Genomic DNA, 13,434 nt, shown 5'->3' on the forward strand with positions numbered 1-13,434 from the left:
TCCCACACTTTCTTTAACAAGGCCTGAGAGGTACCACCCTCCCCTCCTCCCATTAACTCTCTTTTTTACGTGTTGTCATCTTCTTCCATTAGATTGTAAATCCCTCGTTCTTCTGGAAGACTGATCCCCAGCTTAGCATGATTCCTGGCATATAGTATTCAATAAATGCTTATTGATTAATCACCTTTTTGCCACATTCATTTGGATAAGAACATTCACTTGGACTGGCACACAACTCCCCTTTTTACTTTGGCGGCCCAGTTCTGCTCTAGAAAGGGGGAAAAAAAGTTTAATTTTGTTAGTGTCATTCATGTTCACAGAGCATTAAACTATTACTCTAGTAATCCTCCTTGGATACTTCAGTTCAACAAACACTTAAGTGCCGACCGAGGATACGGACCCTACCCACAAGGAGCTTGCATGCTAATCATCAAAACAGGAATCCTTTTGCTACAAGGACAAAATATGATGTGAGTGACTTCAGATGGCTCAATAGACTGCTAAGTGCTCTGTGGGAGTGATGTATAGAAAGAGCTTCATAAATATTCATTGCTAGGAAAATCTCACCTTTCATGCTGTTGGACAAAACTGATAAGTCTCACATCTTATTTTAAGGTCACTCTCATTAACACTTCATTACTGTGACTTACTCTACTGTCTAGGGAAAACAAAACCTCTAGGGAATGAAGAGATATTTTCAAATACTTTATAATGCTAATGTTTTGCTAGAGAGGCAGTGTGATGTGTACTGGGTGGGTCTCAGAAACAGGATGAGCTGGTTCAAGTTCTGCTTGCAGCATGTACTAGCAATATGACTTAGGGCAAAGCCTTTCACTTCACAGTGTTCTGGGTAATCGTGGAAGACTATAAGTTGCAGGGAAAGTGCTGACAGCCTTTGGAAGAGGGAGTTTCCCTGCCAGGTGTTCCCCACATTCATGATATCACAGTCTTGAACCAAAAAAAAAAAAAAAGGTTAAACTCCGACTGCCTGCCAATAAGATTTGTTCATCTTTGGCAGACCTTCTCTTAGGTGGCTACCAACACGAGATGGAAACAGTAGAAGAGAGTCGACCGTGTCGAGGCTTTCTCCCTGTCCTGAGATGGTAGGGAGGTGGGCAGAGTGCCCTCCAGCAGAGATGCTGCATATCATGGAGTATCTGAGATATGTGTTCACTTCCTGGACCTTACTTGGATGCCACAAAGGAGAAACGAGATGAACATCTCACTTAGTTCATCTAATTGATTTCTTTCTTACAAGGAGGATAGAAAGGAAGAAGTGTAAGTTTCTTCAGATTTGGAATTAGGGTATGTTATGTAGCTGGTCTGTACTGGGGTGAGGACGCAGGGGAGGGGAGAGAGAAGGACAGCTTCTTGTATTGGGAGGATGTCTCCTATCCAAATGCAAACATTCGTCTCCCAGCTCAGCCCCTGTCTATCCCAACTTCTCCCTTCCTCCTCCTGTTTTTCAGGTCCCTTTTTTATAGATTGTCTCTCCCCATTAGAATGAGGGCAGAAACTGTCTTTTTTTGGCTTTTCTTTATATTGCTAGTGCTGAATATAGTGCCTAGTAAAGCTCAATAATGCTTATTGTCTTGGCTTGTTGACTTGAAACCAGTCCTAAGTTAAGTGCTGAAACCAGACAAGATTGGGCATGTTTAGAATGGCAGAACTTGGGGGCAAGGTAATTTTTTTTAAGACTGCTATTATTTAAACAACTAGTCAATAAGCATTTATTAAGTGCTTATGATGTGTTCTGTCTGAGCCAATGAACTCTCCCTTCTTTTCATTTTTCTCGATCCCCAGTCTCAGTCATCTAGTCTTACTGCTCTAGCCCAAGGATTTACTGCTCCCTCCTGAACTTTCAGTCGTACTGTGATCAGGTGGCCTTACACGTCTCCAGGCCCACTCACTCCAAACTGGTTCACCCATTTCCTAGACTCCATTTACCCTTTGGAACACACACATTATTCTCAACAAATTCCCCTATGTCCTCAGACTTTGTAAACAACATCCTTTATGTCTCTTGGTTCAACAGGAACCTTGACTTTTCTGATCGGAACCTACTTCCCTCATGCGGGACCATCACAGATCTAAGAGGAAGAAGTGACATGATCTGGGCCCACTTCTGCCCCTTTCAGACAGTTTCCGCTAACTCCACGTGTCAGTAATCCTTTGTCTTTTGAAGTCCATGCAGTTTGATTACACCACTCTCTTCCTGTCCTCAGGGCTGCTATCTGTTGGACTCTCAGTGATATTAGACCTTACCTCTACTCCACTGTCTTTGGGGATTTTGATATTGATGTTGACAATCCTTTCTATCCAGCCCTGGTCTCTTCTCCCAGGCTTTAGTCCTTGATACATGCTGGAGAGTTAAAACTGGAGGAAGTTGGTGGTACAGTGGATATAGCTCTGGGCCTGGAGTTGGAAGATCTGAGTTCAGACCTGGCCTTAGACACAAAGCCATGTGACCCTGGGCAAGTCACTTAGCCTCTGTCGGCCTCATTTTGTTTCTTCATCTGTAAAAATGGGAATAATAATAGCACACTCCTCACAGAGTTGTCGTGAGGATCAAGTGGGATGTTATTTGTAAAACTCAGTACAGCACCTGACATGTGCTTAATAACTGTTAATTTTTAACCCCGAGACACTCCACATGTCCAAAACTGAGCTTACTATCTTTTCCTTTAAACCCTGCCATCTCCTAAGTATTTTTATCTCTGTCAAATGCACCACCATCCTTCAAATATTTTAGGCATATAATTTTTTAAAACAATATTTTCCCCCAATTACATGTAAAAACAATTTTTAACATTTATAAAATTTTTAAATTCAAAATTCAATCCCTTCCTTTTCCCCTCCTCCTTTCCTGAGACAGTAATAGGTATATAATTCTTGACATTATTTTCTACTCCTCTCTCATATATTCAGTCTGCTGCTCCATTTTGCCATTTTTCCACATCTCTTACATCCAGCCTCTTTCCACTCACACAGTGACCATCTTAGTTCTGGACCTCATCGCCTTTTCCTTAGATTATTGCCGCAGTCTTCTAATTGGTTTCTGCCTCCACTTTCACATCTTCAAATAGTTCAATTTTGGAAACACAGGTAGTTTTTATCAGTGGAAGTGACAATAAAGAGGATAAGTTTCACTCTGCCTTGCTGTGCCACGAGGGCCATTGGACCCTTCCATGTGACTTAGAGCTGAAGAGTGAGCCCTCTTGTCTTCCTCACCAGAATGTAAGCAAAGATCAATGATTTTTCCATTTGTATCCCCGGTCCTTTGTACATAGGAAACATGTAACAAGTACTTTTTCATTTATTTATTCACTCATTAATTCTTCTGCCTTCTTATACTTTCTTACAACATATGTCATTACCCTCACTCACTGTTATTTTCCCAGTCGATACTCCGGTTTTTCTTTCCTTCATCCCCAGCCTTGACCTCCTGGTCAACCCTTTTAATGATTCACTAGCCAGCAGCCCAGAATCTCCCATTCCTACATTTCTCCATTTCCAAACTAGTCCTCATTCCATCCTTACCTTATGCCACATTCTGGAGCTGCTGAATATTCTTGAAGAAAGCCGTGAAATAGAGCTGATTGTAGTGTCCACCCTTCTGCTGGACTTTCCCTGGTGCCCTGCCATCTCTTTCCACTAAGCTTATCAGTTCCCTATTTCATTGTTCATAGCGATTGATTCTTCTAAGTGTGTCCCTTTGCCCTCGAGTTCCTAACTGTACTCCTAACTTTCTATACTTAGAGCAGATGGCAGCCTAATTCATTGCCAAGACTGAGCCCTGATGTGAGTTCCCTCATCTTCTTACTTCTGCTACTCCTTACCAGGGGAGGGGAACCTTTGGCCTCGAGGCCACTTGTGGCCCTCTAGGTCCTCAAGTGCAACCCTTTGACTGAATCCAAACTTCACAGAACAAATCCCCTTAATGAAAGGATCTGTTCTATAAAACTTGAACTCAGTCAAAAGGCCACACCCAAGGATGTAGAAGGCCACATGTGGCCTTGAGGCTGCAGGTTCCCCAGCCCTGCAACCCTTCAACAACATCATCTTCTCAGCCCTCTCTAGTTACAGAGGTCAAGGTATTTCTATTTCTTTCTAAAGTGAATCCCTTTACTATGCCTGGACCCTGTAATCTTCTCACTCCTCCAGGACATTGTTCCATGAGTCTTTCCTTCTCCCTTTCCCTCCTTCCTTCTCTTTTTTCTCTCCCTTACCTCCATCTTCCACCCTCTCCCTCTCCTATCTCTCTTTTGCTCTCTCTCCCCCTCTCCTCGCCACCCAACTTGTTCTGCCTACAAATGTGCCCAAATTAAAAACATAGAGCAATATCCAGATGCTATCCTATCTCTTTTTTCCTGCTTCATTGCTAAACTTTTAAAAGAAATTTTCCTACACCCAAGCATCCACTTCCTCACCATCTATTGTCTCCTCAATTTCCATTCAATCTGCCTCCAATACCCATCACTCCTCTAGGATTGTTCTCTCACAGGTAATGGATGTGTTCCTATTGGCTTTGTTTCAGCAGTATGGCAGAGTAATGTTGGATTTGGAGTCAGAATGACCAGGGTCCAAGATGCTTGCTAGCTGAGCAAGTCATTTAACCTCCAACCTTCCTGAACCTCAGTTTCCTCATCTGTAAAATGAGGAGGTTGGATTAAATGGTCTCTGAAGTCCCTTTGCAGTATGGCAGAGTAATGTTGGATTTGGAGTCAGAATGACCAGGGTCCAAGTCCCACTAAAGATGCTTGCTAGCTGAGCAAGTCATTTAACCTCCAACCTTCCTGAACCTCAGTTTCCTCATCTGTAAAACGAGGAGGTTGGATTAAATGGTCTCTGAAGTCCCTTTGCAGTGCCTAGCACATAGTTGGTGCTCAATAAATGCTTATTTCCTCCCTCTCTTTCCTCCCTTCCACCTTGACATCTGGCTCACTTGACACTTGTTCACCTTTTAGATACTCTTTCCTCCTTTGGCTTCTGAGATAACCATATTTGCACAATTCTTTTAATTCTCTGATGTTCCTCTCTCTCTTTCACTTATCCTTCTAGCCCCTTTTAAAAGGTGTCAGCCAAGGACAATCTTGAGCCTCTTTTTTTTCTCCACATTTTTTCCCTGTCCTCAAGTAGACTTTTACAAACAGCCACTTTCTTAGTCTCAGCCTGTGGTGTCAGACTCAAATAGAAATGAATCCCTGTAGGTAGCATAAGCGTATTGACTTAGAAAAACACAAATTAACATGTTCTATCTTGCATTTTTATGTATTTTGTTAAACATTTCCCAATTAAGTTTTAATCTGGTTCAGGCCACTTGGGAGTTTTGTTGGCTGCCCTGTCTGCGGGCTGGGTTCCACACCTCCAGCAACTCTCATGTTTATATTCAGATGACTCCAAAATCTCCATCTCTAATCCTGATCCTCCCCAGGACTCCAGCATCCATGTCTACAGCCATCTATGGGGCACTTCCGCTTGGACATCCCACTGGCATTTCAAACTCAACATGTCTGAAATCAAGCTTATCTTTTCTTCCTTCTGACTTCCGTTTTCATCAGGGCAGTGTAATTCATTTACTCTCCTATTATCTGAAGTTTCAGTCTTGTATTGAACTCTTCCAATAAGTAGATACATGACATGTAGAGTTGGAAGGGACCTTAGACCTCATTCTGTCCATTCTTATTGTTAAGAGGAGGACAGTAGTTCAGAAAAGTGAAGTAATTTGCCCAGACTTCCATAGGTAGCAAGTATTGGAGTTGGGATGAAAACTTGGATGCTAGGGTTCCAAATCCAAAAGCTTTCTCTCATGCCCCATTTGTTCTTTCTTTCTTGTCCAGCCAATTGCAAAACCTTTCTATTCAATTTCAGAAATCCTCCTCACAACAATCTCTTTCAGTGTCTTCCCATTGCTACCACCCTCATTCCTACCTATCTGGCCTATGGCAATAAATTTCCTGCCTTAATTCAATAACCATTTTTATTCACCAGGAGCTATACATTGTGCTAGGGATACAAAGGGAAAAATGAAAGTTTTACTTTTAAGGAGCTTACAATTTCCATTCTCTCCCCACCTTTAGTTCACTCCTCAAACCACTGCCAAACTAATCTTCTATGTGGATCTGGTAATGGCAGTCTTCTGCTCAATCAATCATCTCCAGTGACTACCTATTACCTACATAACAGTGGTCTAAGTCTTTTGTTTATTTTTCACAGCCATCACAACCGTTGGTTGCCACATTTCTTTTCTAGGTTTATCTTATAGTCCTTGAAATATTCCTTGTATCACTGACATAAACTCAACTTGGTCAAAGTGAGTTTAGGGGGCAACTAGGTAGATAGAACACTGGGTCTGGAATCAGGAAGACTCATCTTTGTGAGTTCACTTTCGACCTCAGACACTTCCTATCTGTACCCTGTCTGCCTCAGTTCCTTGTCTATAAAATAAGCTGGTGAAGGAAATGGCAAACCACTCTAGTATCTCTGCCAAGAAAACTCCAAGTGGGATCACGAAGTGTTGGGTGTGACTGAACAACAATATATTGTTGTAGTCTTTCTTCACCAAGATATTTCTATTTTTTTGCATCAATATTCATGGATGAGATTGATCTGCTGTTCTCTTTCTGTTCTTTAATCCTCCATGGTTTGGGCTTTGGGGACCTTATTTGTCTTATAAAAGAGATTCAGTTAAATTTTTGTCTTTCTCAATTAGTGAGAATAATATTTGTAGTATGTATTTGCTCTTTGCAAATTCATCTGGACTAAGGTTTTTTTTTTTCGCCGTTTGATAGCTCATTTATTTCTCTTTCTGACATTGGATGCATATTTCTTATTTTTTAAATTTTGGGTGTTTGATAGTTTTGTTGATAATCATCAATTTTCTTTTAATTCTCAGTTTTTCTGGCATGTAGTTGGGCATAGTCATTTGTGAGAAGTCTCATTAGTTCCTTTCTGTTGTATATTCAGCTTATTATTTTTTTAATTTGATCATTTTTATTTTCACTTTATTTCTTAGATTTTCAAGATTTCTTTTGTGTTTGTTTTGGGGATGATTATTTGTTATTTTCTAGGTTTTTTTTTTTAAATTAATACTCAGTTCCCTAATCTATTTTTCTGTTTTGTTAAAATGTGTTTTCTGAGATAGACATTTTCCTTTTGAAGACTGCTTTAACTCCATCACTGAAATTTTGATATGTTGTCTTATCATTCTTTTCAATATAATTATTTTCATGATTTGTTCCTAGACCTACCTGTTATTTAATTTCCAATTATTTCTGTATTTTTTGCTCATTTCCTTCATTGCTATTTTTTATTATAGATTATAAGGAATGTTGATTATTTTTGCATGTTTACATTTATTAAAGATTTCTTTATGCTTCATTCAGCACATGATCACTTTTGGTTAAAGTTCCTTATGATACTGAGAAATATCTATATTCTTTACTTCAGAATTCTCCACATGTCTTTCAAGTTCATTCCTCCTCTACCTCCAACAAACAGTTTAGAACTATGTTTTCTTTCTTGTTTCTACCTTGTTTACATTTCTGGATTTACCTAGCTCTAAAAGAGGGATATTAAAATCTCCTATAATTATTGTGTTACTCTTGATGTTTATTAGCATTTTAGCTAGATTTACCTTTAGGAACATAGACATTATGCCATTTAATGCACAGAAAGGACCCCAGCTGGTTGGGTGGATACCCTGGAGTAAACCTTTGGGAAAACAAAGACAAAGATTTCATAGGAAGGGCAGGCAGGGATGGATTGAGAGCTATATTCATCCACAATGATGAAATCACGATCCACTGGAGAATTTGGAGTAATGAGATTTTTTTCAGTGTGTATGGTTTATTGTCTATAGTTTCTTGTATTTTTTATTTTTAAATGATTTAACGAGATTCTTTTCTTTTACATCACTGTCAAGTTCAATTGATTTCCTTCCCCTCCTCAACAGAGCTCTCCTTTGTAACAGATAAGAATAGTCAAACAAAACAAATTAACACATTGTCCATGTCTTTCTTTTCTGTTTGTATCCCCAAAGTTTAGCTTAATGTTTTGCCTATAGTAAGTGCTTATCAAGTGTTTTATTTATTCATTCATTGTCCACGTCTGAAAAAGTGTGCCTCATCCCACATCTAGATCACCTCTGCCTAGGGGCAGAAGGCATGCTTCCCTATCAGCTTGCTGAAATCATACTTGCTGCATCAATTAGAGTTTTGAAATCTTTCAGTATTGTTTTCCTTTACATTGTGGTGGACATAATAAATATCACTCTCCTGGTTTTGTTTATGTCCTTCTGCCTCAGTTCACACATGTCTGCCCAAATCTATGGGAGTTTTCCATATTTGTTATTTCTTACAGTAGAATTATGTTCCAACTAATGAATACATCGCAGTTTGTCTAGCCATTTCACAAATGATGGGCATCCATTTTATTTCTAGGTCTTTGTTGCTGCAACTATTTTTGCCTGTCTTTGGTCTCCTTGGAATATATATAGCAGGTAGTGATATTGCTAAGTCATATGCTATGGACAGTTTACTGATTTTGTGTGTATAATTTCAAGGCATTTTTCAGAATAATTAGACTGGTTCTATAGCGTAATTTCCCCATTGATTTTTTTTTTGACAATTTTTATTATTACCATATCTGAAATTATGATGCAACACCTACTTTTTCAAATTGCCTGAAGCATAATACATTTTGTTCCATTCCATTCCCTCATTTCATTCTGTATGTTTTGAAATAGATTTTTGCTATCTCTTGTTTTCACATCACCTAGATTTTATAGCAGATATTTTTTAGAAGAAAAAAAGAAAAAGAAGTGAAAACATTTTCAGAAAAATCAATTCATAAAAATAAATATTTGACATTATATGTATTCTTCCACACCCTTGGTCCTCCTTTCCTACCCCTCTTCCCCCAACTCTTCAAAGGAGTCAGGGCTTGAAGTGTCTTTTCATCTCTTTTTGGGGGCCAAATTTATACTCTTTGTAATTTTGCAATATTAATTTTCTTTAAAATTTTGTTTTATTGATATCTCTTGTTAGTTACATCACTTAAATTTCCCCCTATATTTCTTCTTTTTCTCTTACTAGAAAACCAACCATATTTAGAGAATTTTTTAAAAAGTATAAAAAAAGAAAAAAGTTTGTAATTTTTAAAGAAATAATTTATAAAGAAAAAATTATTTCTGATATTGGGTATATTTCTTATTTTTAAAAATTTGGGTATTTGACAGTTTTGCTGATAATTATCCATTTCCTTTGAATTCTCAGTTTTTTTGGTAAAAGAAGTGAGCAAAACTGGTCATTAAAGAGATCTGGCAGTATAAGTGATATTCCACCTTAGAATCGATGGACTCCCTAGCTCTGCAGAGGAATTATAGAGATATCTTTCCATATCTATTCTTTGGGGCCAAGCCTGATCTTTGTAATTTAGCAGCATTCATTTTCAGTTGTTTTGTGGTTGTTATTTACACTTATATTGTTGTAGACATGTATATGTGTGTATATGTAATATATGCACACACATATATGAACACGTATTTTTATTTTACTTCACTTTGCATCATTTCATGTAAATCTTTTCATCCTTCTCTGTATTTATCATATTTGTTGTTCCTTACAGCAATATTCCATTACACACAATTGTACCACAATTTGCTTAGCTCTTCTCCAAATGATAGACATCTTTGTTTCTAGTTTTTTTGCCACCACAAAAATTAAGGTTCCTGGGAGAAATAGCAACAGTCTCAGATGTGCAGATGACATCACTCTTGAGGATAGAAAGTGAAGAAGATATTAAGAAGTCTCTTGATGTGCATGAAATAGGACAGCATAAAAGCTGGCTTGAAGCTTGACATAAAAAACAAAACAAAACACCAAAACAACTAAGATCTTGGCATCACTTCCTGGCAAATAGAGGGAGAAGAAATGGAAGCAGTGTCAGATATATGTTCTTGGGCTCAAAGATCACTGCAGACAGTGAATGCAGCCATGAAATGCAGGCACTTGCTCCTTGCAAGGAAAACTACGTCAAATCTGGACAGCATGTTAAAAAGCAGAGACATTACTTTGCTAAAAAAGGTCCCTATAGTGAAAGCTATGGTTTTTCCAGCGGTAATGTAGGACAGTGATAGTCGGACTATAAGGAAAGCTGAGTGCTACAGAATGAAGACTTTCAAATTGTGGTGCAGGAGAAGACTTTTGAGAGTCCCTTGGATAGCAAGGAGATAAATCAGTCAATACTTAAAGAAATTAATTCAGGCTCTTTACTGGAAGGTCAAATACTGAAGCTGAAGCTTAAATACTTTGACCACATAATGAGAAGATGGGACTTGTTGGAAAAGACCCTGATGCTGGGAAAGATTGGAGGCAAAAGGAAAAGGGAATGGCAGATAATGGGAAGGATAGATAGTGTCATGGAAACAATGAAATGAACTAAACAGATTTTGAGAGATAGTAAAGAATAGGAGAGCCTAGTATTCTCTGGTCTATTTGGAAAAAATTAAAGGCCAGAGAAAAAGGGAATAGCAGAGAATGAGGACAGATAGTGTCACGGAAACAATGAACATGAATTAAACAGACTTCAAGAGATAGGAGAGAATAGAAGGGCTATGGTCCATGGGGTCACATGGAGTTAAGTCATGACTGAACAACTGAACAATAACAAAATAAATATTTCCATGTCTATGTGAATTTTCTTCTTGTCAATGACCTCCCTGGGGTATATGCCTAATAATAGAGTCTCTGGGTCAAAGGGCATGGACATTTTAATCTCTCTCTCTTTTTTAAAGCATCATTCCAAATGACTTTCCAGAATGGCTAAGCCAATTTACAGTTCCAGCCATAGTGCATTAGTTTGCTAGTTTTCCCCAAACCTCTCAAACATTGTCTATTCCTACCTTTTATCATCTTGGGTAATTAGGTGAATATGAAGTGAAACTTCAGAGTGGTTTTGCTTTTCTCTTTCTAACAATGTGGAACAATGGCTCACATGGTTATGGATAATTTGTGATTTTTTGGAGAAGTGTTCATATCCTTTGACTACTTATCTATGGGAGAATGGCTTTTGGTCTTATGTATTTCTATTAATTATATGTATATATAAACATATACACACATGTATATTTGCACATATAAATTTACATATATAAATTAATATATTTTATTATTATATACTATAATTAATATCATTGTTAATTAATATCTATTAATACAGGACAAATACAAATACATATGTCACATGTTGGACCCTTATCAGATATATTTGATAATAAAGATTTTCCCCCAGTTGATTGCTTCCCTACTTATCCTAGTTACATTAATGCAAAAGCTTTTCAGTGTCAAGTAATCAAAATTATCTATTTTCTCCTTAGTAATTGCCTCTTTTCCTTGTTTGGTTTAGAATTCACTCTCTCACCATAGAAAGGTAGATGATCTGGTTTGAATAACAGCAGTAACAGCTAGCATTTGTATAGTACTTTATAAAACACTTGACATGTTTTCTCATTTTATCCTTCTAACAACCTTCTGAGGAACATGCTGCTAATACCTGCATTTTACAGATTAGAAAACTGAGTCAAACAGGGATCAAGTGACTTGCCCTGGGTCCCATAGCTAGTGAATGTCTGAGGTGAGCTTCAAATCTAGGTCATGTTGAATCGAAGCCCATCACTGTATCCACTAACCCACGGAGCTGTAAATATCTCTGGGTCTAGTGTCCATCTTCACCTCTCGGTAGCATTTCACACCATGGCCTACCCTCTCCGTCTAGGCACTCCTTTCTCCCTTGGCTTCACAGATTCACCACAATCACAAAGTATTCTTCCAACATTCATGAAGTCTCTACTACTTGCTTCCTAGCACTGAGGATAAAAGATTGCTAAGCTGTAGAATGTGCCGTCATGGAGTTTATAGTCTAGTAGGGGAAATGATGCTCTCATGCATATTGGTAAGTGGGAAAATATTCAACGAGAAGGCAAAAAAGAGGGAATGATTACCTTCAGCTGGAGGGATCTGAGGCTACTGAATGGAGGAAGGAACATTTTCACCAGTCTTCGAATATAATTTAGGTCTAGAAGTTAACATAAAAACTTCCCTCACAGGTAATTTTTTTTCCATGTCAAATTGCCCCACCTCTCTCCTATTACACCTGGAAGTTTATATTAGATTCAACTGAGTAAATGACTATTTCTCCAGGTGAGTCATCAGCACATGTGTAACCTGGGAGTTAAAAAGCCAATAGCGTTACAAGCCGCTAGCACATAATTATTGTCTGCAGGCTGCAGAAGTGGGTCAATAGAAGCAGGAGCTCTGGAAACAGAGGAAGCTGGTAGATATTTCTTAGCTGAGAAACCAAACCCTAGTGTGTGTGTGTGAGGTGACTCATGCTTCAGGACTAGGAGATTCTGTGTGTGTTTCTAAAGCAGCTTTTGGGTCCTGGATCCTCTGGGAAAATGTGGAATGACTGTGACTATTTCAAAAAAGCTTCAGCAGAAGGAACCTGAAAGGAGGCACAGGGAAAAGATTAGATGGGAGACAAGCAACTGACTTGCCCAGGGTCACACAACTAGTTAGTGTCTAAAGCAAAATTCAGCTCAGGTCTTTCTGACTTGAGGTCTGGCAGTTTTAGCCACTGTGTCACCTAGATGAAAGAAATCAAACCAGCTCTCTCAAAGAACCTGAGTCCATGGGCTAAAGCCTGACAAGAGTTGATCATAAATGTCGTGGAAACCTGGCTGTGGCTCTGCATGATTTTATGAAATTCATCAAAATAGAAAATGTGGCAGAGCCCTGGTTCTGTGTCCCTGCAGGCACAATGCTCTCAGAATCATCTTTGCTGTGACTAGAAAGTGGGGGAAGGGCTGGGGAAAATTGCACAAGGCTGATAGTTTTTTTAAAAAAAGAAATGCATCGGAATAGATTAGGTGGAAAGGGAATCAATCCAATTTGTTCTGTGGGGCTCTGCCCACATGCTTTCAGCTTAATTCTTTCATGCCTAATTATTACAATTTTAGAAGTGAGATTTTTACGTCAGAGTCATCCAAAACACGTTGAAATGTTAAAGTGCAATTTGTTTCTTGAAAACCTAAACAGCCATGATGAAATACAGATAAGTTTTTGCTAACTATTTAATTGAGAAAAAAAAAATTAGAGAAGGAATTCAGGACACTGGTTTCCCCAATCTAATAACACAAATACAATAACTTTTTCTGACATTTTCTCAGTTGGAACTCTCTGATGACCAGCACTTGATCTCTGATCTCTAAAATGCTGGAATTCCTTGACTTCAGCATGAGGCCATGACTGGAAGAAGCTAAGTCACTCAGCTCTATGTTCTCTGGGATTGTATCTTCCTCAACTTCATGCTGGACTTTGCCACTCTATTTTTGTGCACACATCCCTCTCTTCCTCCCTTCCCTCCCTCCCTCCC

General features: G+C 38.6%; 1 long non-coding RNA gene across 3 annotated transcripts in view; it reads left to right on the forward strand.

Annotated features, from left to right (window-relative positions):
- Positions 1-769: 769 nt before the first annotated feature.
- Positions 770-13,434, forward strand: part of LOC138157784 (uncharacterized) — a 38,721-nt gene continuing 26,056 nt past the window's right edge. Inside the window, exon 1 of one of the 3 annotated variants that reach the window (XR_011167458.1) lies at positions 770-1,278. This is a non-coding gene — a long non-coding RNA (uncharacterized lncRNA). The remainder of the gene's footprint in view (positions 1,279-13,434) is intronic. The other 2 variants (XR_011167459.1, XR_011167457.1) reach the window with 2 other exon arrangements.

The sequence above is a fragment of the Petaurus breviceps genome, unplaced genomic scaffold (genome assembly GCF_028583685.1).
Source record: "Petaurus breviceps papuanus isolate PSGF00001 unplaced genomic scaffold, PetGlider_PUasm1.0 173, whole genome shotgun sequence".
Lineage (NCBI taxonomy): Eukaryota > Metazoa > Chordata > Mammalia > Diprotodontia > Petauridae > Petaurus > Petaurus breviceps.